Source organism: Sorex fumeus, unplaced genomic scaffold (genome assembly GCF_029834395.1).
Source record: "Sorex fumeus unplaced genomic scaffold, SorFum_2.1 ptg000063l, whole genome shotgun sequence".
Lineage (NCBI taxonomy): Eukaryota > Metazoa > Chordata > Mammalia > Eulipotyphla > Soricidae > Sorex > Sorex fumeus.
This window is the reverse complement of record NW_026606120.1, coordinates 28,208,525-28,233,400: the sequence shown is the minus strand read 5'-3', so window position 1 is coordinate 28,233,400 and position 24,876 is coordinate 28,208,525. Positions and strand designations below refer to the sequence as shown.

Below are 24,876 nucleotides of genomic sequence, written 5' to 3'. Positions count from 1 at the left end.
TTTAAGGACATTACTGAAATGCTAGTTCCTTATAAACTCTGGTGAGTAGGAAGTAAATTGTTCTCCATTTGATAGCTGTCCACAGTAAGAAAATTGCGCCCAGGCTGAGTCATCTGGCTGGGTGCCCACTGTTTAGCCAGACTGGACACCAGCTCAGAATGGATCTCCTCATTTTGCTTACTTTCTTCTGGACACCAATATTTTCCCCAAAATTGGCATAGTATTCAGACTTTTTTTTAATGTGTTAGCAAATATAGGCTGGAATGCTCATGTTTTGATTCCTATATCAAAATCTTTTATTTTTTGCAGTGAGTGTAGTATGGAATCCCAATTACATAATTCTAAGAATAAAAAGTATCTTACTTATAATGTACACTTAAAGGGATTCCTTTCATGTTAAAATCTGAATTAAACCTTGAAACATTGTTTACTTTTTCATTTGGTTTTTGGGGTCACACAGCAGTGCTGAGGATGAATTCCTGGCTCCAAACTCTGGGATCGTTCTTGGCAGGGCTCAGGAGACTATATGGAATTGTGGGATTCAAATCTGGTTTGGCTATGTGCAGGCAAGTGCCCTACCTACTGCATTATCTCTCTGAACCTCTAGTTGATTTGTAAAGAAATGACTCAACTATAATGTAAAAGCCAATTTAAGACAATGTGATTTGTATCTTCAAAATAGTAATCCAAGATGATAAAATTGCACAATATCCTCAAATTTGGTACCCACTTACTAGGAAGAACACAGATAGTAGTCAAATGTATGATAGAACAAAATACATGGTCCCTAGAACTTCATTGCTTTTATCCAAATATCATTGGCTGGATATGAAACATTAAGTCTCACCAGTGTTGTTTCCCTGAGGAATCCTACTTGTATCTTGACAGACGGAATGAAGAATGAGATCAAGGAAGCTCTTGAGAATGTAACAACCCAGATCAATATTCCTGGGTCCTCTTGCTATCTGCCACACATCTGTGCAGTGGTGTCACGGATTGTTCCCTAGTGTCTTGGCTACTGAGATCATTTACTTGTCAAATCCAAGTATTTGTGTAATTGCTAATAGATTCCACTTAATGCTTAAGGGATGTTATCAGTGAGTGGATTTTTCTACATTTTGCACTTTATTGTTTTCTCTCATTGAAAGGTAAGAATGGTATAGAAAATAAAATGTTACAGGAAAGAAGGATTAGCTTTAACTATCTTCAAACCTGCTAAATCAAAGATCACAAAGGATTACTAATATTGTATTTGGGCAAATAAACTTGTCAAAAGCACATTACACTGGAGTTGCTGATAGGAAGGTAATGGAGGGAATCAGATGCATTTTGCCAATTATCTCATCCTTTCCAGCTAGTGAATGAAGAAAGGTTATTTCAGAATCCTACTTAACCTCACAAAACAAACAAAACTGATCAACCACGGCCAGAGAGACAGAACAGCAGATAGGATGTTTGCATTGTTCATGGCTGACCTGAATTTGATCCTTGGCATCCCAAATGGTCTCTCAAGCACTGCCAATAGTTATCCCTAAACACAGAGTCAAAGTAAGCCCTGAGCACCATTGGTTGTATCCTCAAAACAAGAAAAGTAGTCAATCATATACATAAAATCCTAGATGTTTTAGTATATGGTGACAAGTGTATAATCAAGGAATCTTATAATTGTTATTGTTTTTTTTAAATAACACTGCAGTATCTCCATTTAAATGGAGTTTACCTAAAACATAGTCTACCCAAACTTCACCCAAAGAACTTTGGGTCTGTTGTATTCCACTTACATTGAAGTCTATTATTACATTACCATTTACTATTTTAGGATAATATACTAAAGAAACTAAGTATATAATATAAATTTTGAATCATGTAGTTAAGCAGTAACATATTTTATAGTATTATGTCATTAACCTATGATTACTATCATTTTTTCATCATCCTGTTAATCGTCGATTGCCTCGAGCAGGCCCCAGTAACGTCTCTTTCATCCTAGCCCTGAGATTATATTCACGGCTCTTTAGGAGAATGAGACCCATCATTGTTACTGGTATTTGGCATATTTGGTAGACCACGGGGAGTTTGCCAGACTCTGCCCTGTGGGCAGGCTACATTCGATAGCCTGCAAGTTTGTCCAAAGTAGGAATGAGATAATAAGATGTTCTCGTCTGGGATCTGGATATTATAGTCTCTGAGTCTTGGCCGTGTAATCCCATCAGCGGCCAAGACTCAGAGACTATGATTACTATCAAGTCTCATAAAAGTATATTGACTAGAGGTTTTTTATATCTTGATTTGATATAGATTGAATATCTGTTCTATACCAATATGACATTTTCAGTTAGCAGTTTAATGTTAATAGCATGGAAATTTTAATATCACTAATGCAGTTATAAGTGATTTTTTAAAAATAATACTTCTATCCAGGAATTCCACCCCAAAATTCTTACTCTGCTGTGCAATTTAATATTGAGAATCATTATCATAGCCAAGATTTTCAATTCTTAAAAACATTTCCATTAAGATATGTCAAATAATTAACATATAACTATCAATATTTCTGCAAATAGACTATCATATTATCTATTATCTGTTGATGTATGATGAATTTTTACCCTTCTAACTATGTAATGCAACCCACATTTATTATATCACATTTTCTGTTGACTAGGAATTTGGTCATAGCTTAGCTGAATCTTCTGGTCAGTGACAGCATTAAGTATCATAAAGTTAGAAGGCTGAACAAATCAAGATTTTAAAATCTAGATTTTATTTCTGGCTGCTGTCAAGAGCTTGCATTTGGCACTCCGAATCTTTCAGCCTCTCCTTGCCACATCCTTTCTCCCAGCATGAATATTTGCCACCTATCAGTCTTCAGAAGGAGAGTCTCCAGTGAGACAATGCTAGAACACCATGTTAATGTATCTGGTAGTCACTGTCACTGTCACGGTCCTCCCGTTTTTCATCGATTTGCTCGAGCTGGCCCAGTAACATCTCCATTGGAGACTTTGTTGTTACTGTGTTTGGCATATTGAATACATCACGGGTAGCTTGCCATGCTCTGCCATGCGGGCGAGATACTCTCGGTAGCTTGCCGGGCTCTCTGAGGGGGCAGAGAAATCGAACTCAGGTCAGCCATGTTGGCCGCGTGCAAGGCAAACGCCCTACCATTGTGCTATTGCTCCTGTACATATAATGAAGTATATTACTTATGTGCTATATTGTATTCATTAGAGACAAGACATAAGCCCTGCATATAAGCAATAGAAGGGGAGAAATATATTGGTCTCCATGGATACAGATCCATTAAGACACCCCTTGGCCTCATACAGATACAAGATACACATGTTATACTACAGCAGTTCCAATAGTACAGCAGCAGTACTATTATGAGAATATTATGAGAATATTTACATCATTTGCTTGAGCGGGCCCAGTAACGTCTCCATTGGAAACTTTGTTGTTACTGTGTTTGGCATATCGAATACGTCATGGGGAGCTTGCCAGGTTCTGCCCTGCGGGCGAGATACACTCGTTAGCTTGCCGCGCTCTCCGAGAGGGGCAGAGGAATCGAACTCGGGTCGGCCATGTTGGCTGCATGCAAGGCAAACGCCCTACCGCTGTGCTATCGCTCCAGCCCTTTACCTTTTTTACCTTTATTCACATCATACTGGAGTGATAGCACAGCGGTAAGGCATTTGCCTTGCATGCAGCCAACATGGCAGACCCGAGTTTGATTCCTCCACCCCTCTCGGAGAGCCCGGCAAGCTACCGGGAGTATTCGATATGCCAGACACAGTAACAACAAAGTCTCCAATGGAGACATTACTGGGCCCGCTCGAGCAAATCGACGAACAATGGGAGGGCCTTTACCTTTACCTTTACTTTTAAAATAACCAATGCCTGCTTGCTTGTTAGCACGAAGAATGAGCCTTCTCTAAAAAGTCACACTTTTGTATCTAAGGGTGAAGGCATTAGTATAAATTAGTATAAATTCAATAATCATATGTCTTTTGGATAAAGGTTTAAAACTTTAGATACATCTAAAAGTTGTATGGATTTACAAGTGAACTTAGTTTTATATGACTTTGTTTATGGATATATATGCTCATAGAAATTATTATATAGATATATGCACTTTGATATAAATTATGTTAAGGCAGTCTATTTGATTTTTAAAATGTAGGTTCCGAATTTATATTTTTAACATTCTTCTCTTTCTAGGAGTGATAGCAGTTGTGATATTTATCTTGATCTGCCTCACTGGCATAGTAATATGTATTTACCAACAGAGATGGTTACATCAGAAAAATGAGACAAAAATTCCTCCGAATGGAGACAATGCTGAGACTGCTCTGAAAAGTGAGCCCAACCTGCAAAGTTTAGTCACTGAAAGCCAGAAAGAGTACTTCTTCTGATCTGCCGCCATGCTTTATTTATTGCAATGATGACTTGCCTTTCTTGTTCAACCAGAGCCCCTCTTGACCTTCTGGAATAGGTGGTGACAATAATGCCCACAGCTAGTCGGCATATAGATGCACTCTGCTCAGGGCTTTTATGATATGTGGAACAGGGACTTTGTGTACTCATTAATCACTCCTTGGCATTTTCTCAGAATTCTGACATGATGTTATAAAATTGAATTGTATTTTGCATAATGACCTTGGATTTTAAATAGAAACATGGATTTACACTTCGTCTCTTAAAAATTTATCATTAAGGTTTATAAAGGTCAGGGCTGGACTTGGAGTTTTATGCCTTGTTCAAATCTGTGCTGTATTTTCTTCATCAATTACAGACTGACATCTTTACCCCAGTAACTTCTTCTTAGATGACCTCACCTGTATTTCCATTGTTCTGTGAAACAGAGTCCTGTGGTATTCTCCAAAGCCCTGAGAGGTAACAGATATTTAGTTTACTCTGGGCTGGGAACAACCCTCAAGCTTTATTAGTTGTGACCAAAAAACAAAGGAAGAAAAAATGAATGAAATGGGATGTTGAGAGCTTCAACAAACCATTTTGGACCAATGCCTCATCTGTGTTCTAAGGGGCACAGCACGTGCACTGAACTAACAGGACCCTTTCTTTCCAAAGTAAATGTCCTAGTAAAAAGTTCTGCATGTGACTTTCTAGGACCCTTGCTATGAAGACTCCTGCTTCTGAGTTGCTTCCCCAGCTGGCCTCTTCGATAAAGCACACCACAAAAAAACCAAAACCCCCATTGCTTTTGTTTTCAACTTCCCATAATCCAGGAATCCGCAAAGTGTTCCACGGCTACAGCCCTGTAAAGGCGTTTTCCCAAGATCTGCCAGGGTGTTTTCCTCTACCTGTCTTAATACGTCCACTTACCCATCCAACTGTTCCAGCACCCGTACCGCCACGTTTACAGAGTCCACTTCTCTAATGAAGTTGGTTCATGGTCCACACCCTACTCAGGATTCCACCTAACACAAGCTCATTTAGCAAAATCACAACATTTAAAATAAAGCTTAAATTGCTCTAGTATCCTTAGGGCTCCTTAACTCCCTAAATCATGATTATCTTTTTACAAAAGCTGTACTTTTATCAGTCAGCCTGGCCAGTGAGGAATCTCCAGATGAAGAAGAGACTATCTAGATGAAAAGTTTCTTGTTCTGTTCCCCACTGATTGGCTCTAAGACCCCGAATATTGAGGAGAGTCATCACTTGGGGCTTGAGCTGAGGCCTCACCTGCAACACAGACGGCATCAGCGAGGGTGATCCATGCTTCTCCCTACAGAGAAGCGTGAGAAGGCTGTGTTCAGGATGGGAAAACCAGACAACAGGTGCATCAAGGTGTCTGAAGAGGAGAAGCAAAGCCCAGCGTGGTAGCACTAGCCCCTGACCCTGATCAAGGCCACCTGGAGAATGCTGGGAGCTCTGCCTGGGCTGCACCGCACCAAAGGGACAATAGAAAAAGAGTTCTGAGCAACCCTCTCCAGGTTACCACCTGAAATGGGACCTGCCTCCATGAAGCGTTGTGCAGACAAGTGTCTGCCAATTTGGCCCTTCAAAAGGAAGGCACGGCCCAAGACACAGAAACACAAATCAGCAGCCCTCACTCCCAGTCACTCCTTTAGTCTAACTAAACTCTACAGCCCCTGTTCCAGCAGACAGCAACAAAGAGAAAAGAATATATGAACCACATTATATTGTAAGTTTGATCTATCTGTAGTACATATGGGTATAACTTGGATGGAGTTCACCATTGTTCAGTTCTAAAATCCTTCGATTATACCCATTTGATTTGTTCATGCAAAGCTTATTCATAAACTTCAGACCTGACACAAACTGTTCATAAATGAAAGACTCGAAACAACTCAGTCTGTTTCTTTGCCTACACTCTAGTTCATAAGGGTGCTCTTTCCTATCGTTATGACTAGGAAGGGCTATGCCATGCTCTCCCTGCAAGTAGGCTGGCTTCGTTTTTATGAATTATCTTAGGAACCAGGTTTTCGAAACTGAGACAAAACCTGCGGTGTCTCTTAAAAGACGATAAAGTTAAGCATAAATAGGAAAGGTAATATCTGAGAGAAAAGTTCTGATAGAAGAAGGAAGTAACTGCTTCTGCTCGGAAAGGGCATGAAGAGAACAGTGTTGCCACGGATGGGTGTGCCAGTCTAGGACACAACTAAGAGGTGGGGAGCCTCCTCCAGGGAGCCAACAACTGTCTAGGAAGAAAGAAACAATTGCTCATCTATCTCATTGGAGGGAAGTTGCTCACCATTTTATTTTACTTGGAAAGATGGCATCGTGGCTCTCCTGTGTGGACTGGGGTCCTCCCTTCTCTTACTCCCTTTTCTCTCAAGGAAAACAAAGTAGCACAATGTAGGAAGCACAGACAAGTCAGGGAGGTAAGTGAGGAAGCTTGGGTCGACAGCAATCCATGATACCTTTCTATTCTTATTTGCTTTTACTCTTTGAAGAAATGACCTGAAATATTTCTTAGACAGAAAGTCTCAGGGAAAAAAAAGAAAGAACAAAACATCATTCTCCTAGGTTTAAGCTATCACAGAAAAAGTTACAATGCATCTACATATATCAGTTTGAAGATTTAAGACCAGATATAGGAGTATCCAGGTATGGTAGAAGACTCTAGAGCAAAGCCAGAAATGTAGTGCCAATGCCCTAAGTATACCAGCTAAAAGAAATCCTAATAAAACTACGGGAAAACACATCCTAATCAGAATGAAAAAAACTACAGATAAAGATACCAACAATACCCAAAGCAGCAAGATCAAAGACGAAAATTACTTACAAGGAGCATCCTTAAGAATTATCACAGACTCATCAGATTCAACTCTCTGAAGACAAAGAGAGAGGTGGCATAGAGTAAAAAAACAGTTGGAATATCCTCCCAAAATCTGAAAGATCAACGAAACCAAGAGCTGATTCTTTGAGAAAATAAAAAAATCAATTAAGAAATAGAAAGACTTAAAACAAGAGAGAGGAGTGTAGATAAACCGAGAACTCTAATAATTTACTAATTACTAATAATTATTAACTTACTCTAATAATAAATATAAGTGATTGAATGAGAAAAAAAAGGAGGGCATTACATTAGAAAGTACAGTTATCCTTAGGATCATCAAAGATTACTTTGAAAACCTTTATGCCTTGAAGAAATGGATAAATTCTTGGATTCCTATAACCTCCTAAGGCTGGATTCCCATAACACAAAAGATATGGATTACTGTAATAGGCCTATAATTATTGAGGAATTGAAATGGTAATGAAATGTCTTCCCCCAAACAAAACTCCAGGCCCAGATGGATTTGTTAGTGAATTCTTATCAACCCCCAAAATAATTACCCCAAAAGAATACTGCCAATTCTTTTCAAGCATTTTCTGAAAAGTGAAGAAATAGAAACACTCCCAAAGGGTTTCTATGAGACAAACATCCCCCTGACACCCAAGGCAGACAGAAACACCACAAAAACGAAAGTTACAGAACTATAATCCTGATGAACACAGATGCAAAGATTCTCAACAAAATACTATTGGAGAGAATACAACAACTCATGGGGAAAAAAATCATGCACCACGACCAAGTAGCATTCATTCCGGGGATGCAAAGATGATTTGCCATTTGCAAGCCAGTAAACATAGTACTCCATATCAATAAAAGAAAATATAAAATCTAAATGACCATACCAAAAGATGGAGAAAAAGAATTTGTCCACAAGCAAAGCAAATGCCCTACCCATTGTACTAAAGCTCAGGGCCCAGCGGTATTTTTAAACTGCACCTTCTCTAAAAAAATTAAGGAGTATGTTATAGGTAATTAACACTTGAAATACAAAGATGACAATTCTAAAAGTCTAAAGCAATCTATCTGACCTTACAACAAGTCTCTGATATAATTTCTGTTTGTGAAATTGTGTACTAAACTTGACATTGAAAGAGGCTTGATGTAAAAATATCTCAATATATTTCCTCTGGAACCTTTTTCAGGTCCAAATGGCAAAGTTTCAGGTTGCTAATGGTATATCAGTGGTGTAATGTCCTGCTGAGAAAACTTGATTCTTCCAGGATAATTATCTGGTGTATTTTTATATTTTTGTTTTTTTGACTCTTTATTACATCACTCGCAGGTTTTTTTTTGTTCGATAATTTTATTAGAAAGAACACATTCCCATTAAAGTCACTGTCACTGTCATCCCATTTTTTTTTATCGGTATTGCTGGAGCGGGCCCAGTAAAGTCTCCATTGTGACAGTAGTTACTGTATTTGGCATATTGAATGTGTAAGGGTAGCTTGCCAGGCTTTGTCCTGCGGCCGAGACACTCTCAGTAGCTTGCTGGGCTCTCAGAGATGGGCGGAGGAATCAAACCTAGGTTGTTTGCATTGGCTGTGTGCAAGGCAAACACCCTACAATTTGTGCTAATGCTCCAGCCCATTAAGGTATCAATACTATAAGAATTAAAAGTGTTCAGTGACAGAAATGTTAAAGTATAAAAATTATCATAGTGAGCATCAAGTATAGTAAAGGTAACGTTTCTATAAATAAATAACAATAATAATCAATCCTGGGCTGGAACAATAACACAGGGGGTAGGGCGTTTGCCTTGCATTGGGCTGACTGGGTTCAATTCCTCTGTCCTTCTCAGAGGGCCCGGCAGTCTTCTGAGAGTATCCTGCCCGCACAGCAGAGCCTATCAAGCTCCCCATGGTGGATTCGATATGCCAAAAACAGTAACAACACGTCTCACAATGGAGACATTACTGGTGCCGCTCGATGAACAACTGGAGGACAGTGCTATAGTGCTACAATAATCAACCCATAAAATTTGAATGGTATTCATATCTAGCTATTTGAAGAACCAGAGAGCTCATGTTTAAAAGTTCGAAATGCATAATGGGTAGGAAAATAATTAATCTCTTAATTCACGCAAGTACTACTTTTACCAAAGTTGACAGAAACACCAGCAACACGTCTGCATTAATAATTTGGTCAATGTTTGAAACTACAAAGTTATTAGAATTATAGCAATTTTCAATCATTAATGGTAACTTGATTCGATTATCATCATTAGTAAGGCTTAATTTCAAACATATGTGAAAAATGGGGCAGGAGTGGAATGGTTCTGTTTAAGTGTATTAAAAAAATTCATGCATTTAATCTTACTTCAGATAGCATGCTGTACAATTTCTGTGAGATTTAATGCCAATTTTCCCTCCATTCATTTAGGGAGATTGAGAATACTCACTGAATGTGCTACATGCTAAATTTGAATATGAATTTTGAGGGATATGCTGACACAATATTCTATGATATCTGAACTAACTGTGGTGCTCATTTTCTGGGACTATAGATTTTCAAGTTCCTTTTTATGCATTTCCAATCAAACCAAGCAGAATTAGTAAGTAGTATTGCATTCTCATTACCACTTTGACTTGAAATACATTGGATATTTGACAATATTGGTATTTACAATGTTGAGTTTCTGATGGATAACCTGTAATACAAATATTTTGTTTACCCTACTCTTGCTACTAAATTCCTGTAATCTGATGGGAGAAACAAGCCAGGGTGAGGAGAGAGAATATTTATAAACCTAGGCACTGTGTAAGGGAGTGTTCAAGGCTGAAGGATGGTGCAGTGCATGAATGCGTGTGTGTGTGTGTGTGTGTGTGTGTGTGTGTGTGTGTGTGTGTGTGTGGGTTGTCCAAGGAACACCTTTTCCTGTCTTCCATGGCCATTCCAACCAATTTGAGTTCTTAACTAGGAGCTGTAACACTGAACAACTCCAGGGTCATAGGGACAAACCACAGGCATCCGCCCTGACTCAGAACTGGTCTCAAACTGTGAAGACATTGCGGACAGCTTCAGTTATTCCATGAAGGGACTCTGGCAGGCATCTCCTGGGGGAAGTTAAATTTTGTGTGGTAGTGAAACCGGTGCCTGAAGTGCTAGTAAAGAGTTGGGCTGCTTGTTTTGCCCTGGCCCTGGCCCATTTTTGATCCCCAGTCCTCCGACTTGTTCCCCAAATAGCTTCCCAGTGGATCCTTAGTTCAGAGCCCTGAATAAACCTGAACTCTGCAGGGGTCAACTGAAAAACCAAACCAAGACAACAAAAGCAGTATGTCTGTAAGTGCAAAGTATGATTTTCGGGCCTTCATTGTTTTCTTATTTGCTATTTTGCCTTATAGATCCTACATGACACTGCCTTGATCATTCCAGTTTTCTAGCCATGATAGGGAATAAGGTACATACTGGAGTGTACATACTACTATCTTTTCCGCTTCTGATGTTTTGCAAATATAAAAATCTCGCTGGCAGTCTAATTATTAGACAAAATGAATATTTTCAATGAAAAAGCATTGGATATGTAGATTGAAGTGAGATGTAGAATACTTCATATGTTCATCTTATTGGGGACTTAAGGTCACCTTCATAGGACCGAAGTCTTGTTATGGGCAGTGAAAGGTTGGTGGGATCTTTAGGCTCTTTTGAAATCCAAAGACCTGCTCTTTTCTTGGGTACGGGGTGTTGGGTCACACCCAGTAATTCTTGGGCTTTTCTCTTGACTACCCTCTCAGAGATTAGGGATCAGTCCTGATGGATCTCAAGGACCACATGGAGTGTGGGGAATTGAACTCGGGTCCAACATGGGCGAGACAAGAGCCTGGATCACTGTACTCTCTCTGCAGTACCCCAAAGTCATTCTTCTCCCATCTCAAACTATCCATTCAAAGGAGTGTCTTGAAAATTGAAAAGCATTTATGGACAAAGTCTACAAAGTTAAAACTCCAAAATATCTCAGATAAAAGAAAGTGTGGAACAAAAATCTTGCATTTTGGTTACAGATCTAATTTGAATGTGTAATTAAATTTGACTTTTGACATCCAAAATATAATGTAATTATTGCAGCTGTTATTGTATGAAAAAGGAACTTCCAAAGACTATAATACAAATCACGCTATTTCATGTAAAATTGTCAAATACAGTGCTCTTAATATCTACTCATCTATCATTTAGTTTTAGAGAATAAGTCGTGACTAAAAGCTCTCTAACCATCTTTTCCCTAGCTTAAATGTTAAGAGAAATGACATTGCAAATAGCACATTTACCTACAATTCCTTTAATCAAGTCCCTTAACAAAAAAAGACACTAATCAAATATTCTTATAAATGCACTTCCTGAGTGTTGGGAATGGTGTTAACTCAAGGGGTTGCAAACCAAAATGTACTCAGGTCTTAGTCCTGGTACTAAACTCAGAGAAAACTCCTAGTAGGGTTCTGATGACTATAAGCTTGACCCAATTCCCAGGGTTTCCCATAGATGGATATGGTGGTAACATCCAGTGAGAGCTCTCGCCTCTTCTCCTCATCAAATGAACCCATCCTCACATTTGCAACTGACCTGAAAGAATTGGAGAGGACCTGGATCCTGAGTGCATGTCCACAAAGGTAAAGCATCTCCCCTTCCTTTCTAGTGTTCTTCTGCTTACCAGGGCCTGTGGTGTAACCCCATGGCTGCTGGCTACCTGGGAGAGAACTAAGAGGGTATTGAATAATACACCAAGTAGAAAAACTCCCTTGGAGTGAAGATGTCAGGGAAATGTGGGGGCAGTGGAGGGGTGGGGACAGGGCAGGGGCTCTGGGCTGCAGGTTCTCATTGCTACTCACTCTTCTCCACCCTCCCTGTCACTATACCCTCTGAATTGAACTTGTGCCTCTTGTCTCCTGCAGCATGGAGTGGACGTATCAGAACAAGGGCAGCCTTTGTCCATTCCCTATGGAAGAGCAGCCTGGGGAGGAGTTAAACGCAGCGTCTGCTGGAACTCAGAGTCCTTTAGGGCAGCATGTTACTGCTAGATCTCTGGTGACACCCACAGCGACTCTGACAGACCACACTCTACATCAGCTCTCTAGCTAGCTTCCCATCACACCCCCAACAGAGGCAGTCTCTTGTACTTCAGATCCATCCCAGAGGGATTCTCAGCCACCACCTGGGAATTCCATTGGGATTCCCTTCGCATCAACTCACACTCTCCCCTCCTTCAGTACACCTGCCTGTTTCAGGGACCCATCCTCCCCCTCCTCTGTTCAGAGGTGTAAGCAGTTACAAGGCTCAAAGGTTTAAGAGCATTTCTCTGTGACCCCATCTCTTCAAAGGAACTTGGGGATCTCAGGAAAACTAGGTTCCACCCTGTACTCTTACTCAGAAAGGAACAGACAGAGGCCACCGTCTCTCACGAAAACATGAGATTTATTTTGTTTTGAGTCGCACAGTACATAGAGCAGCCTCTAGTAGACAAGGGAGGACCTTGAGGTGCGTCTGTCCTTAGAATGAATTTTTCCAAGCATGACAGCAGTCTGATGAACGATTGGTTGAGAGGCTGCATCATTTTTGCGGTGAGTGTCTTCACCAAGTGGATGGTCGTCTGAGCCTCTTGTCTCTCTTGAGTTGTACTGACTGGGTTTGGCCACTGTCCTCAGATCAACTTTTCCAAAACGAACTTTTTAAAAAACACTTTCTTGGCATAATAGACATCGACTTTGGGGATATCTTTGTCAGTGTGGAATCTTTCCACGCACATAACCCTTGACTCTCAGAAAGGGTTTCTCTTATAGTGTAAGTAAATACTTGGTGTGTTTATCTTTATACTTGCTTTGACTTGGATGCCAGCTATGGTTGCTGAAGGGTGATTTTTTTTCTGCTGAATGTTTCCAAAAGCACCCTTATTAAGTGTCTCTGCTTCTGAAGTGAGTGACCTGCTTTTCCCCGTTCCCCCATATTTCTGCTTAGTGCGTGATTGAGACCAGGTTTTCAGGTCTCTTGTTGTTCATGAGGGAAAAGCACTGAATTCAAGAAATTCTCTGAACTTGCTTTGAATAAATTTTCTAGAGGTTCTTGTCTCTCTTGCAGATCTTGGGACTCAGTCACAGAGGCCTCCACTTACTGATCTGGATCATGCTAGCCAATTCTTTGACATATCGTGTTTTCTGAACACCGGTTTCCTATTTGCAAAGTTTGGGGATGCTTAGAATCCTTCTCATGTGAGATGGAGGTATGGTCATGGCTAATTGTGGGAAACTCCTGATACCCCTGGCTGCTTCTCCTCCTTGACATGATTTCACTCAGTGCCTGGGAAATGGGTAAGTCCTCTCTGAAGTTACCATGGAGGTCAACCTTTGTTCTTTCAGATGCCAAAACATTTGCAATGAGATATGAATTTGCTTTACACTCTTGGAGAAGTGCTTCTGTAGCACTGTCACGCAGGAGGACACCACTCTACCACTCTCACAGTCCTGAAGTACGATGTCCTTGGCAGGCTCTGGGGCCTTCATCCGAGTCTCAGGCGACTCTGCAAGTGCCAACACAAGATCACAGGTCTTTTCTGCTGGTGCCGCCATGGAGTTTGTATGTTTTATGAGGCTTTGACAATGTGTGTAAGAACCTGTTTGAAAAGAAACTTGAATGTCTGTAACAGACTCCCATTCCAGAGAGACATCTTGAGCTGATAATTCTTAAATGTAGACCATTTTTATGCCCTGTCCCATCCCCATCTGTGGGGGCCTAAAATGGCTCTGGCAGTCCTGCTCAGTGGTAAGAGTTTTGTGAGGGTTGAGCCCTGTTCATCTTCTTTTGCCTGAGAATCGGTATTCCTGAGTTCAGTTCTTCCCTGCAGTGCCCATCATTCAAAGCCACTTCATAGTTCCATAGCTGGCTCACCAAGCTATATGGGACGGTCTGAGGAGGGGACTTGCTCCTCTGTCCAGGCAGAGTGGCTGCTGAAGGTGAATGAGCATCATGCTGTGTGCTCTGTCCCAGGTGGTGTGTCCTCATATTTTGTGGGTCCTTATGCACAGAAAGAGCCCTTGTCAAGACTGGGAGAAAACTGGAAGGCCAATGGCTTCTATTCTCATTGCCCTGTCTTCCAGGCGGGCCAGAGGTGGTTTCTCAGAGATTCCGGCTAACTTCACTTTCCTATCAGTCTTCACAATCAGTCTCAACTAAATTGCTGGGTTTTCTGGCAAGAACAGTCTGTTGATTGAGGAGAAGGTTGAACTTTTGTATCTTTAAGATATTTGTGGACTGAAAATCATGAGAGGTAAGAGCCACCTATGTCTCACCTGAAGCTTTACAATATGACCCACCAGCACCTTCATAAAGTGTGGGAAGAACTCTGGTGTTCTCTGGTTGTCGTCTATGTTGAGCACCATCCACTGGTGGAGATGATATTTGCTGTTTTTTTCTTTTTGCCAGCATCTGGATGACCACAATAGGTAAGAAGATTGGAGTCATAAGCATCTTTAGAACTCTCACTAGCTTTTATTTCCACCCATTTCCTACCTCACTTGCTTTCAAATTTTTTCTGTATCCCTCTTCTGTCGGTCCATTGTGGGGAGATACAGAAACTCCCTTCTCGATCTTGTATTGTGTGAGTTCATGATCTCAATTGGGAAATTGACTGAGCCTGTAAGGACATCTTTAGGATCTGACCCACACTGTGCCCTAGGTCCTGCATCTAATTATTTTCTAATGAAATTCCTTGTGGGCACTTCAACCCACAATTTTCCATCCATTAATTACTTTAGCCCATAAAAGTAAGTGGTTTTGAGAGCCTGTGTCTGTCTTGTGTCTTATACACAACTGGATTCCTCCTAGGTGTTTGTCTCGGTTTGGGGGCTACTTGGCCATTCCTGTCTTTATGGTAATCAAGACCTTTTCTGAAAGGTCCTTCCAATTTTCCTTCCATTTCTCCTGTAATGCAGCGGTGCAGAGTAAGGTTCCTTACCTTTGCACAATTAATGCCATGGTATGAAATCCCATAAGGAGACCAGGTCACAGGGTGAAGGGAAACCTGGAGCCTCCCGGGTGGCTCCCTAAAATCTCTCTCCAGGGGAGAACTTTGGGGCATCTGACTGTGGACACCAAGAGATAGTTTCCATAGCCACATGGTGCTTTCAGTGTTGAAACTTTTTATCCTGAGGGTGCACGATCACTTCAGAACTGCTTCCCCATTCATTTTCCTTGAAGACATTGTCCCCTGGGGGGACAAATGTTGGCAAAAGTTTGGAAAAGGGGCAGCGGTTTGGCCCGCACCTTTCCCTCACTTGAGAGAAGTGTCAGCACAGATAAACCACTTGCTCGCACCGGGACTGAGTCCCAGCTCCTGGACCTGGACTGCAGGTTCACTCCAGACACACAGTCCACCTGGCAGCAACAGTCCTGCACTGTTCTGGGCCTGTGCCTGGAAACCCAGACTGTGGCGAGGTTCCTTGTTCTGTCCAGGTATCTTCCTCGGGCTGTGTTTTCTGAGGGATGACTCTGCCATTTCCCACCTTTGGGGATCAGGAGGCAAACCCCAGGGGAAGGAGGGGAGAGGGGACCTCAGGTACTGGCTGTGGCAGCCGCTTACCTTTGACCATTCCATGGGTCCTTCCCTTGTTTCTCTTACAGGCCTTTCTTGGATCCTGAGAAGTAAGAGAAGACAGACACTGGGACTCATTTCTCAGTGCTCCCTCTCTAGACTAGCTAAGGCCCCTCAGTGGTCATGAACAGTTTAGTCCTTCACTACTCTAGAGCTGTGGCTTTCTTCTCTTTCGCTTATTTCTAGACAAGAAAGAACAGAGGAGGCTCTTGATGAGCCCTCCCATGGATTCCTTCCCTCCCTGCTCTGCTGCTCAGGAAACACGTATGTTCTCAGGAATCTGGGTGCTCAATCATTCAGCTAGGACCTATTTGTGGGTCTGGTGCTAGGGTCTCTCATCAGTGACCTCTGTTGGCCACCACTGAGGAAATGGGGGTCAGACATATGCCAAGAATTTGTGGGCCTGTTCTCCAATCTAAGGTGTTTTGTCTTTGCTTGTTTCTCAGTAAATTTGGGACCACTTCCAGGAGCCCCTCAGGATACCCACTGTGATCTCTTTGGATAGAAATAGCTAAATAGTTGAGTTATATTTTTCCCCACTCTGCCTAGTCTGGCTTCTGCCCAGAAGGATCCTGTTTATACTTTCCTGGGAACAGCTGTCATTGTCTTCCCCATCTCAAAAATATCTCCACTTGGTTTTAAAAAGCAGAACTAATAAAAAAAGAGAGAGAAAAAAGAGACGCTTGTTTTCTTGGTTGTGTATGGTTTCTTACCTCATTGATGTTCCTAGTTTTTTCAGGTGTTGGTACGTATGGATTCCTCTGGATAAAAGGCCATAATCCAAAAAAGGTTGTCACAACACAAAGGATGAGAAGGATTGTGCTAATCACACAGTTTCTGAGTTTTACATTAAACCAAGCAAGAATCAGCCTTTTCAGAGCAGAGAAAAAATTCTCCATCTGAATTGCACAGATGCAAATGAAACCTGGGCTTCAGTTTGGTCTCTTAAACCTCAGCCCCTCATCATGCCCAGTGACCTGCCACTAAGGACTCCTGCCAGCTGCAGTGCCTGCACCAAGTGGAGGTAGATAGTCACAACTCTGCCCTCAGTTCCTGCACCCTTCCCTGTCTTTGCTGAACCATCTCTCACTGCCAGAAAGACCTAAAGTTATTTCCTGTGAATTTCATGTACATTTTCTTATTCCCTGGTTGATTTCTGATGTGTATGTGAGGTTTACCAATTTCATACCCTGAAAAATCTAGAGGTTTACCTGAATTTTGTTTTTAAATTTTTCAGGATCCTTTATTTCAGAATGTCCTGTCTTTCACCCCCATCTTTTCCAAATAATATATTTTTTTGCAGTAACCTAATCATATGATTTATATTTATTATATTCCATATTCAATCTTATATTATAGATTAGTTAACTTTATTTCACCTGTATGTCCACTTTGAAAAGTTATTTGATCAATTTTGTCCATTTTAAAAACTTGAAAATATATATGGCACTGGACTATGCTCTACTTTTAATCTGAAGTACTTTCATTTGTCACTGTCACTGTCCTCCTGTTGTTCATCGATTTGCTTGCGTGGACCCAGTAACATCTCCTTTGTGACAATTGTTACTGTGCTTGGTTCTGTAAACACACAAAAAAGGATGGGCAAGGGACGGCAACGGCCTATCTCTCCCGCCGCCCGCATTCGGTAGTTGCAGGCCATTTCCCACCCCAGGGAGGTCGATGGCTATGGTCAGGCGAGGGAAGGAAACGACGGCCAGGCTGGTTGGTCTTAGCAGCAATTTATTTCATGGAAGAGATATATGTCATGGAAGCCCCAGGATCTCTCAAGCACGTGCACCTTTGTTCTCTCAGCTTCTGTCCTCAGCCCCATCTTTCCAGGTTCTCTGCTGCACCTGTCCCCCAGAGAGCCCTGAAATCTCCCTTATATAGATCATAGGACCTTTAAAGGCGTAATATAGTGATGTCATCAAAAGGAGTTACAGAAAGAACATTGAGGCAAAACATACATTGTTTCTTTACATCCAAAGGCCAGTAATCCTGGCCTCACCTTTTACAAGCTACAAACACTTGGATTAGCACCACAAAGACCAGTCTTCTAGAGCTTGGAATCTACATCTTCAAGATCAGCCTGCCTGGAGCCAGGCATCTATATCTCAAATATCAGGCCTGGCTTAGCACCTGGGATCTGCATACCTAAGACCAGCTAGGTTCCTGTGAGATAAGGGAAAGTGCCTCAGTATACTGAAATCATTTACTGAAGGCAGTTTGAGGGGGAGAAAAGTTCAGTCTCATCCAAGCTAGTCAGGACACACAGGAAAACTGCTTCTAGGACAGATTCTCATTTAGCAGATCAACTCACCCTAGAACAGATTTCTCTGGGTGTGTTTCTCCTCTCCTTGTCTGACCAACATATAAGCATACATAATATAAATCATTTTTATGGACACAGTAAGAAATACATTGAGCTTATAGAATTGCTCTCCCAGGGCCATCTCAAACTCAGACTGCAGTGCTCAGGCCAGATATTTTTCCTATTCCTAGCAGCAGGGTCCTAGTCTCGTCGTTACTTTTGGATCATGACAGCATTTGCCTATGATCAAACTCTTAACCTATAGTTAAGGATCATGGCATCATGGCCTGGCCCATCACGATGCCAGGGTAGTACATAACTTACCGGCTTGCCCTGGTTCCATCCAGTCCCATGTCGAGACCCTGCTTTGGGGGTGCTAGGAAGTGAGGGCAACTGAGGCTTAAGTTGAGAAAGCAGATGCCCGGGAGTGAATAATATTCAAAGCCAATTAAACCCTAAATTATAAAGCATAATATTAATTGTCTTCCTGTATATATACAAAAAGGACATTGCGTTAAAGTGAACTATTCAAAAGACATAAGGAGAGGAGAAAGGCAATATTAACTTACAGTAAAGTTTCAGTGTCTAAGAAGGATGAGACCTTACAAATTGGTTGGGGAAGAGAGCACAAAGAAGTGGTTACAGACAAATGTAGTAATGGAAGTGACTTGGGAGCACTGTGTAGCTTGCCAGGCTTTGCCATGTAGGTGAGATACTCTTGGTAGCTTACTGGGCTCTCCAAGAGGGGTGGAGGAATCGAACTTGGGTCGGCCATGTTGGCTGCTTGCAAGGCAAACGCCCTACCCGCTGTGCTATTGCTCCAGCATGTCACATTAAAATTTATAATTTACAGATCTAAAGTATAAAACAGAAATAGCTAATTATGTTGAGAATATTTATCATATGTTCATCAGAATGTTCTTGATCACTTGATATCCCGTTACTCATAGATTTGCTCAAGTGAGTGCCAGTAAAGTCTCTATTTGTCCGTGCAGTGTGCTAGTGTAGCCCAAGGGTGCTCGCTCCAGGAACACGAAGAGCCTCAAACCATTTGTTCAAGGTCTTGACAAAGAAGTCTGACCATCTCATGGCTGGGCGGCCACGCATCCTTTTGACATCCCGTGGAAACCAGTTTGTAACAGCTCTAGTCCAGCGGTCATCTCTAAATCCCATTATATGTTCGGTCCATCTGATTTTGGACGCCTTAGCAAAAGAGACAGTCTTCCCGATTCTTGATTGTTGGTGGAGGTAGGAACTCCAGATTCCTTCTCTCACTTGAGTGAAATGTGATATTCCAAGCATAGCTCTTTCGATTCCTCTTTGGGATACCCGAATAGTGTTCTCGTCCTGTTTTTATAGGGCCCAGGTCTCTGAGGTGTAATATCAGGATGTTAGACAGACATTTTCTTTTCTAGTATTGTTCTACCGCTTTGGCTATCAGTGTAACATTGGTTTCACAGAAGCTCTTAGGAAGGGTTTCTGTTCAATAGTTTGGAAGAGCTTAAAGAATAAAGGCAGTCAGTTTCCTTTGAATTTTTTTCTTTAAATTTTTATTCGTGAAACACCATGAGGTACAGTTGTAGACTTACAAATTTTTGTGCTTGGGTTTCAGTTATACAACGATCAAGTACCCATCCCTCCACCAGTGCTTGTTTTTCTTGCTTGTTGCTTTGAAGAACCAATTTATTGTTTAACTAACTCTGATTGCTTTCTTGACTTCTATATCATTGATTTCTGTGTTAGTTTTCAAAATGTATCTTTCCTTCTGCTAGTTTTGAAATTCATATTATTTTTGCTTCTTTAGGTATTTAAAGTCTGTGTTTAGTTTACTTGATCTTTTTACCTTCTCTCCTAATGTAGGCCTTTATTGTTATGAATTTCCTCCATAGTGTAGATTTTGTTGTGCCCCATGGATTCCGAAACATCATTCTCACTAGTTTTAAGGATTATTTATTTTTCCTTAACTTCCTCTTTGACCCTGTTGTTATTTAACATTTTTCAGCTCCGAAGTGTTACAGTTTCTACATGTCATATAATTACGGACGACTTTTATATCGTGGCATTGTATTCTGAGAGGATGCTGCTATGAGTTCTATATTTGTAAATTTATATGTGTTTCTTTATGCACTAGCATGTGATCTTTGCTGGAGAATGTTCTTTCGTGTCCTTGGAATAAAGGGAACATGTATTAATTTTTGAGAATGAAGAATCAATTAATTCCAGTTCTTCCAGTTTTCTCATTTAGAGCTTCTGTTTGTTTACTGGTACTCTTACTGGTTTAGCTGATGTTTCATGGCAAAAGTGGCATGTTGTAGGCTAAAGATATTGTGATTATTTCAGTGAGTTCCTTAAGTCTCTGAACAGAACCTTAAAAAATTTCCTGCTCCTTCATTTTGTGCATATATATTGCTAAGAATTAGTCGTTTTGAACTAGTACTCCCAAAATCAATAAATATTGTCCATCCTATCTCTACTTCTATCTCTATTTACTTTCTTGAAATTTTATAGTATTTGGTCTGATATAAATATAGCTGTCTTAGTATTATCATTCCTTCCCTCCTTACTTCCTCCCTCCCTTCCTTCCTTCCTTCCTTCCTTCCTTCCTTCCTTCCTTCCTTCCTTCCTTCCTTCTTCTGTTCCTTCCTTCCTCCCTTCCTTCCTTTTTCCCTTCCTCCCTCCCTCCCTTCCTTCCTTTATCTCTCCCTTCCTTCCTTCCTTCCTCCCTTCCTTCCTTCCTTCCTCTGTTCCTTCCTTCCTTCCTTCCTTCCTTCCTTCCTTCCTTCCTTCCTTCCTTCCTTCTTCTGTTCCTTCCTTCCTCCCTTCCTTCCTTTTTCCCTTCCTCCCTCCCTCCCTTCCTTCCTTTTTCCCTTCCTTCCTTCCTTCCTTCCTTCCTTCCTTCCTTCCTTCCTCTCTTCCTTCCTTCCTTCCTTCCTTCCTTCCTTCCTTCCTTCCTTCCTTCCTTCCTTCCTTCCTCTCTTCCTTCCTTCCTTCCTTCCTTCCTTTTCTCTTCCTTCCTTCCTCCCTCCCTCCCTCCCTCCCTCCCTCCCTCCCTCCCTCCCTTCCTTCCTTCCTTTCTTCCTTCCTTCCTTTCTTCCTCCTTACTTCCCCCTCCCTTTGTTCCTCTCTCCCTCTCTCATTCCCTCCCTCAGTCTATTCCTCCCTTCCTTGCTTCCTCCCTCCCTCCCTTCTTTCCTTCCTTCCTTCCTTCCTTCCTTCCTTCCTTCCTTCTTCCTTTCTTCGATTTGTCTTTCTTTCTTTTTTCTCTCTCTTTCTTTCCTCCCACTGCATTATATGACTTTTCTCCCCATCCTTTCTAAGCTTGTATTTATTCTGTGAATTTGGATGGGTTTCCTATAAGCAGAAAACTAATGTATGTTGTTCCTGATCCAGCCAGTCACCCTATGACATTGCCTGCAGAGTTCACCTCGCTGGCATTCCAGGAAATTATTGATATAAATGAAGTTTTAATCAAATTTCTAAAGGTGATTTTGATTATATTTTCCCATAGATATTTGTTTTTTTGAGGGTGAACTTGTTTGTTTGAGAAGGTTTCGATTCCTCCCTCCGAGGCGGCAGAACTTTCTTTTGGGTATGTCATTCTATGTCTTGCTTCTATGGTTTCATAATAGAGTTCTATTGTAAGTGTGATATTCTTTCCTTTGTATTTTAGATTTGGCTCATTTATTGCTGTTTTTAATAATCAGTTTTTTATTAGTTTCAGGTATTTTCATTACAATTTGTCTTGCAAGTTGTGTTTGTTTGTTTATTTTGGTACTTGTTGGGTCTCTTCAATCTATGCACAATTCTCCCTTCCGTGACTGGGGAAGGTTAGAGCTACAATCTCATATGTTATCGTTTCTTCCCCTGACTTATTTTCCTCTCCTTCAGATATTCCTATGATTCAACGATAGCTCCTCTTGCTGATAGCCATTATATACGTTATACTTTCCTCTATCTTAAGATTCTTTTTAAAAATCACCAACATTTGTCTGTCAAAGGAACAAAAAGTGAAGGTAAAGGTAAAGGTAAAGGCCCTCCCGTTGATCATTGATTTACTCGAGCGGGCCCAGTAACGGCTCCATTGGAGACTTTGTTGTTACTGTGTCTGGCATATCGAATACGTCATGGGGAGCTTGCCAGGCTCTGCCCTGCGGGCGAGATACTCTTGGTAGCTTGCCGGGCTCTCCGAGAGGGGCGGAGGAATTGAACTCGGGTTGGCCATGTTCGCTGCGTGCAAGGCAATGTTTTTAAACAACAAGGCACATAATAATCGAAAGTTAATCAAAGACAATTTAAAAAATCTCTAAAAGAGTAGAAGGAAAAAATATAAGAGCAAACAACAAAATTTCTATTTAGCTTCATAGGAAACAAGCCAAAAGAGGAGCAGGGTAAAGTAAATTTTGTGTTGAGAGAAAAACCTAAACAACCTTGAATTCTACACATGATCAAATTATTTTTCAAACATAACAGATAGATATAAACATTTTAAACAGATTTTTTTTAAGTTTTGTAATTGTTATTTGGGGATCCACCCTTTAATTTTCATAGACTTTTCCTGACTCTCTGTTTAGGAGTGACCTTCGACTGTTCTCAGGACAGCACATGCAGTGCCAGGGGTTGAATCAGGATCGCAGCAGGCAAGGGAAGAGCCTCGTTTCCCATACTATCTCTCCAGGCCCCAAACAAATCAAATTTGAGAGAATTTATTTTGTGCATTCCAAGTTTCATAAAAGTATGAAAAAAGTGTTTAAAGGAAAATTGAAATAAATCATTAATCCAAAAAAAGGAAGAATATTAGGGAAGTCATAATAATAATAAATAAAAGGCCCTCCCGTTGATCATTGATTTGCTCGAGCGGGCCCAGTAACGTCTCCATTGGAGACTTTGTTGTTACTGTGTCTGGCATATCGAATACCTCACGGGGAGCTTGCCAGGCTCTCCGAGAGGGGCGGAGGAATCGAACTCGGGTCGGCCATGTTGGCTGCGTGCAAGGCAAATGCCCTACCGCTGTGCTATTAAATTATTTGTATTCTTAATTTGTTCCACAAGTAATAACTTATTTCAAAGCAAAACCAACACTTATGTATGCTCATGTATATAGAATGCTCATGCCGATGAATGTACATAAATATTTAACATATGGTTTTGTATTAGTGAAATAAATGGCAAAAGATTCAAGGAATCTGTTTATGGAAGGAATAGGAATATCTTCCTGTTAAAAATGCTAGCACAATGAAGTGATATAGTGTTAATTAGAATAGATGCAAATTACTTTAAAACACTTCAAGCAAACTCCCAGGCAATATAGATTTAGAGTATAAGTATTGTAGCACTATCGCACTGTCCTATGTTGTTCATCAATTTGCTTGAGCGGGCACCAGTAAACTCTCCATTGAGACTTGCTGTTACTGTTTTTGGCATATCGAGTATGCCACGGGGAACTTGCCTGGCTCTGCTGTGCAGGCGGGATACTATCAGTAGCTTGCCAGGCTCTCTGAGAGGGGCGGAGGAATCAAACCCGGATTCTTGCAAGGCAAACGCTCTACCTGCTGTGCTATAGCTCCAGCTAGTATAAGTATTATGATAAGAAATAACAGAATATCATACATGAGGAGTCATTTAAACAAAAATTCATAAAAAGAATGGAAAACATAGAGGAGCAAAGAAGAAAAGCAATGAATAAAAGGCATCAGCAAATTTAGATATTAGCTTGTATCAGTAATCGTGATGAATATCTTGCCAAAATATGCCACCTAAAAGACACATGATCAGAATAAGTAAAAACACCAGCGATTTTTATTAAAAAGAAATTCACCTTAGATAAAAGGACACGTAAAACATAAATGAACAGGGAAATACATCTTATAGTCATACTGAACAAAAGGTAGCACTGTCTGTATCACTGTCCCCCCTTTGTTCCTCTATTTGCTCAAGCAGGCGCGGTAAAGTCCCCATAAAGTAAAGACTTGACTTTACAAGTCTCCATTGTGAGACTTGTTGTTGCTGTTTTGGCAGATAGAATACACCACGGAGAGCTTGCCAGGCTCTGCCATACAGGCGGGATACTCTCAACAGCTTGCCTGGCTCTCCAAGAGAGACGGACAATGAACCTGGGTTTTCCGCGTGCAAGGCAAACAACCTACCCACTCTGTTACCACTCCAGTCTATGACCAAAAGGTAATATAATTGTTCAGATAGAAAAGTTCAAAGGAAGAAAGTTATAAGGAGGAATATTCAGAGAGAGAAAGGAAAGCCAAGGATCCAAAATGATCCTTACTCTTTATGAATTGTAAAATTTAAATTTAATAGCAATCAAGGAAAATTTGATAGAACTGTAAAGAGAAATATATTTATTCACTTTAGATACTCCTTTGACAGCAATAGACAGTTGCTATAAGTAGAAAACCTGCTAGATACAATTGACATCTACTGACTACTCACGCGAAGCTAGAAAAGCAATTTTTTTCAACTTATATAGACTGTTAACTAAGAATTCTAAAACACACTTTCAAAAATTAAAGAAGAATAAAATTATAACTATTTTCTCTTAAATTACAATAGAGTTAAATTTAAAAATCAATCACCAAAATCAGGGTTAGAAAAATCTCCCTTAATGGCCCCTCCCTCCACACACAAGTAAAACAAACAAAAGAAACCCACTTGCACATT

The 24,876-nt window shown here is 40.8% G+C and overlaps 1 pseudogene; it reads left to right on the top strand.

The window, feature by feature from the left end:
* Window positions 1-4,412, top strand: part of LOC130034974 (contactin-associated protein-like 3) — a 183,344-nt pseudogene extending 178,932 nt beyond the window's left edge.
* Window positions 4,413-24,876: the final 20,464 nt, after the last annotated feature.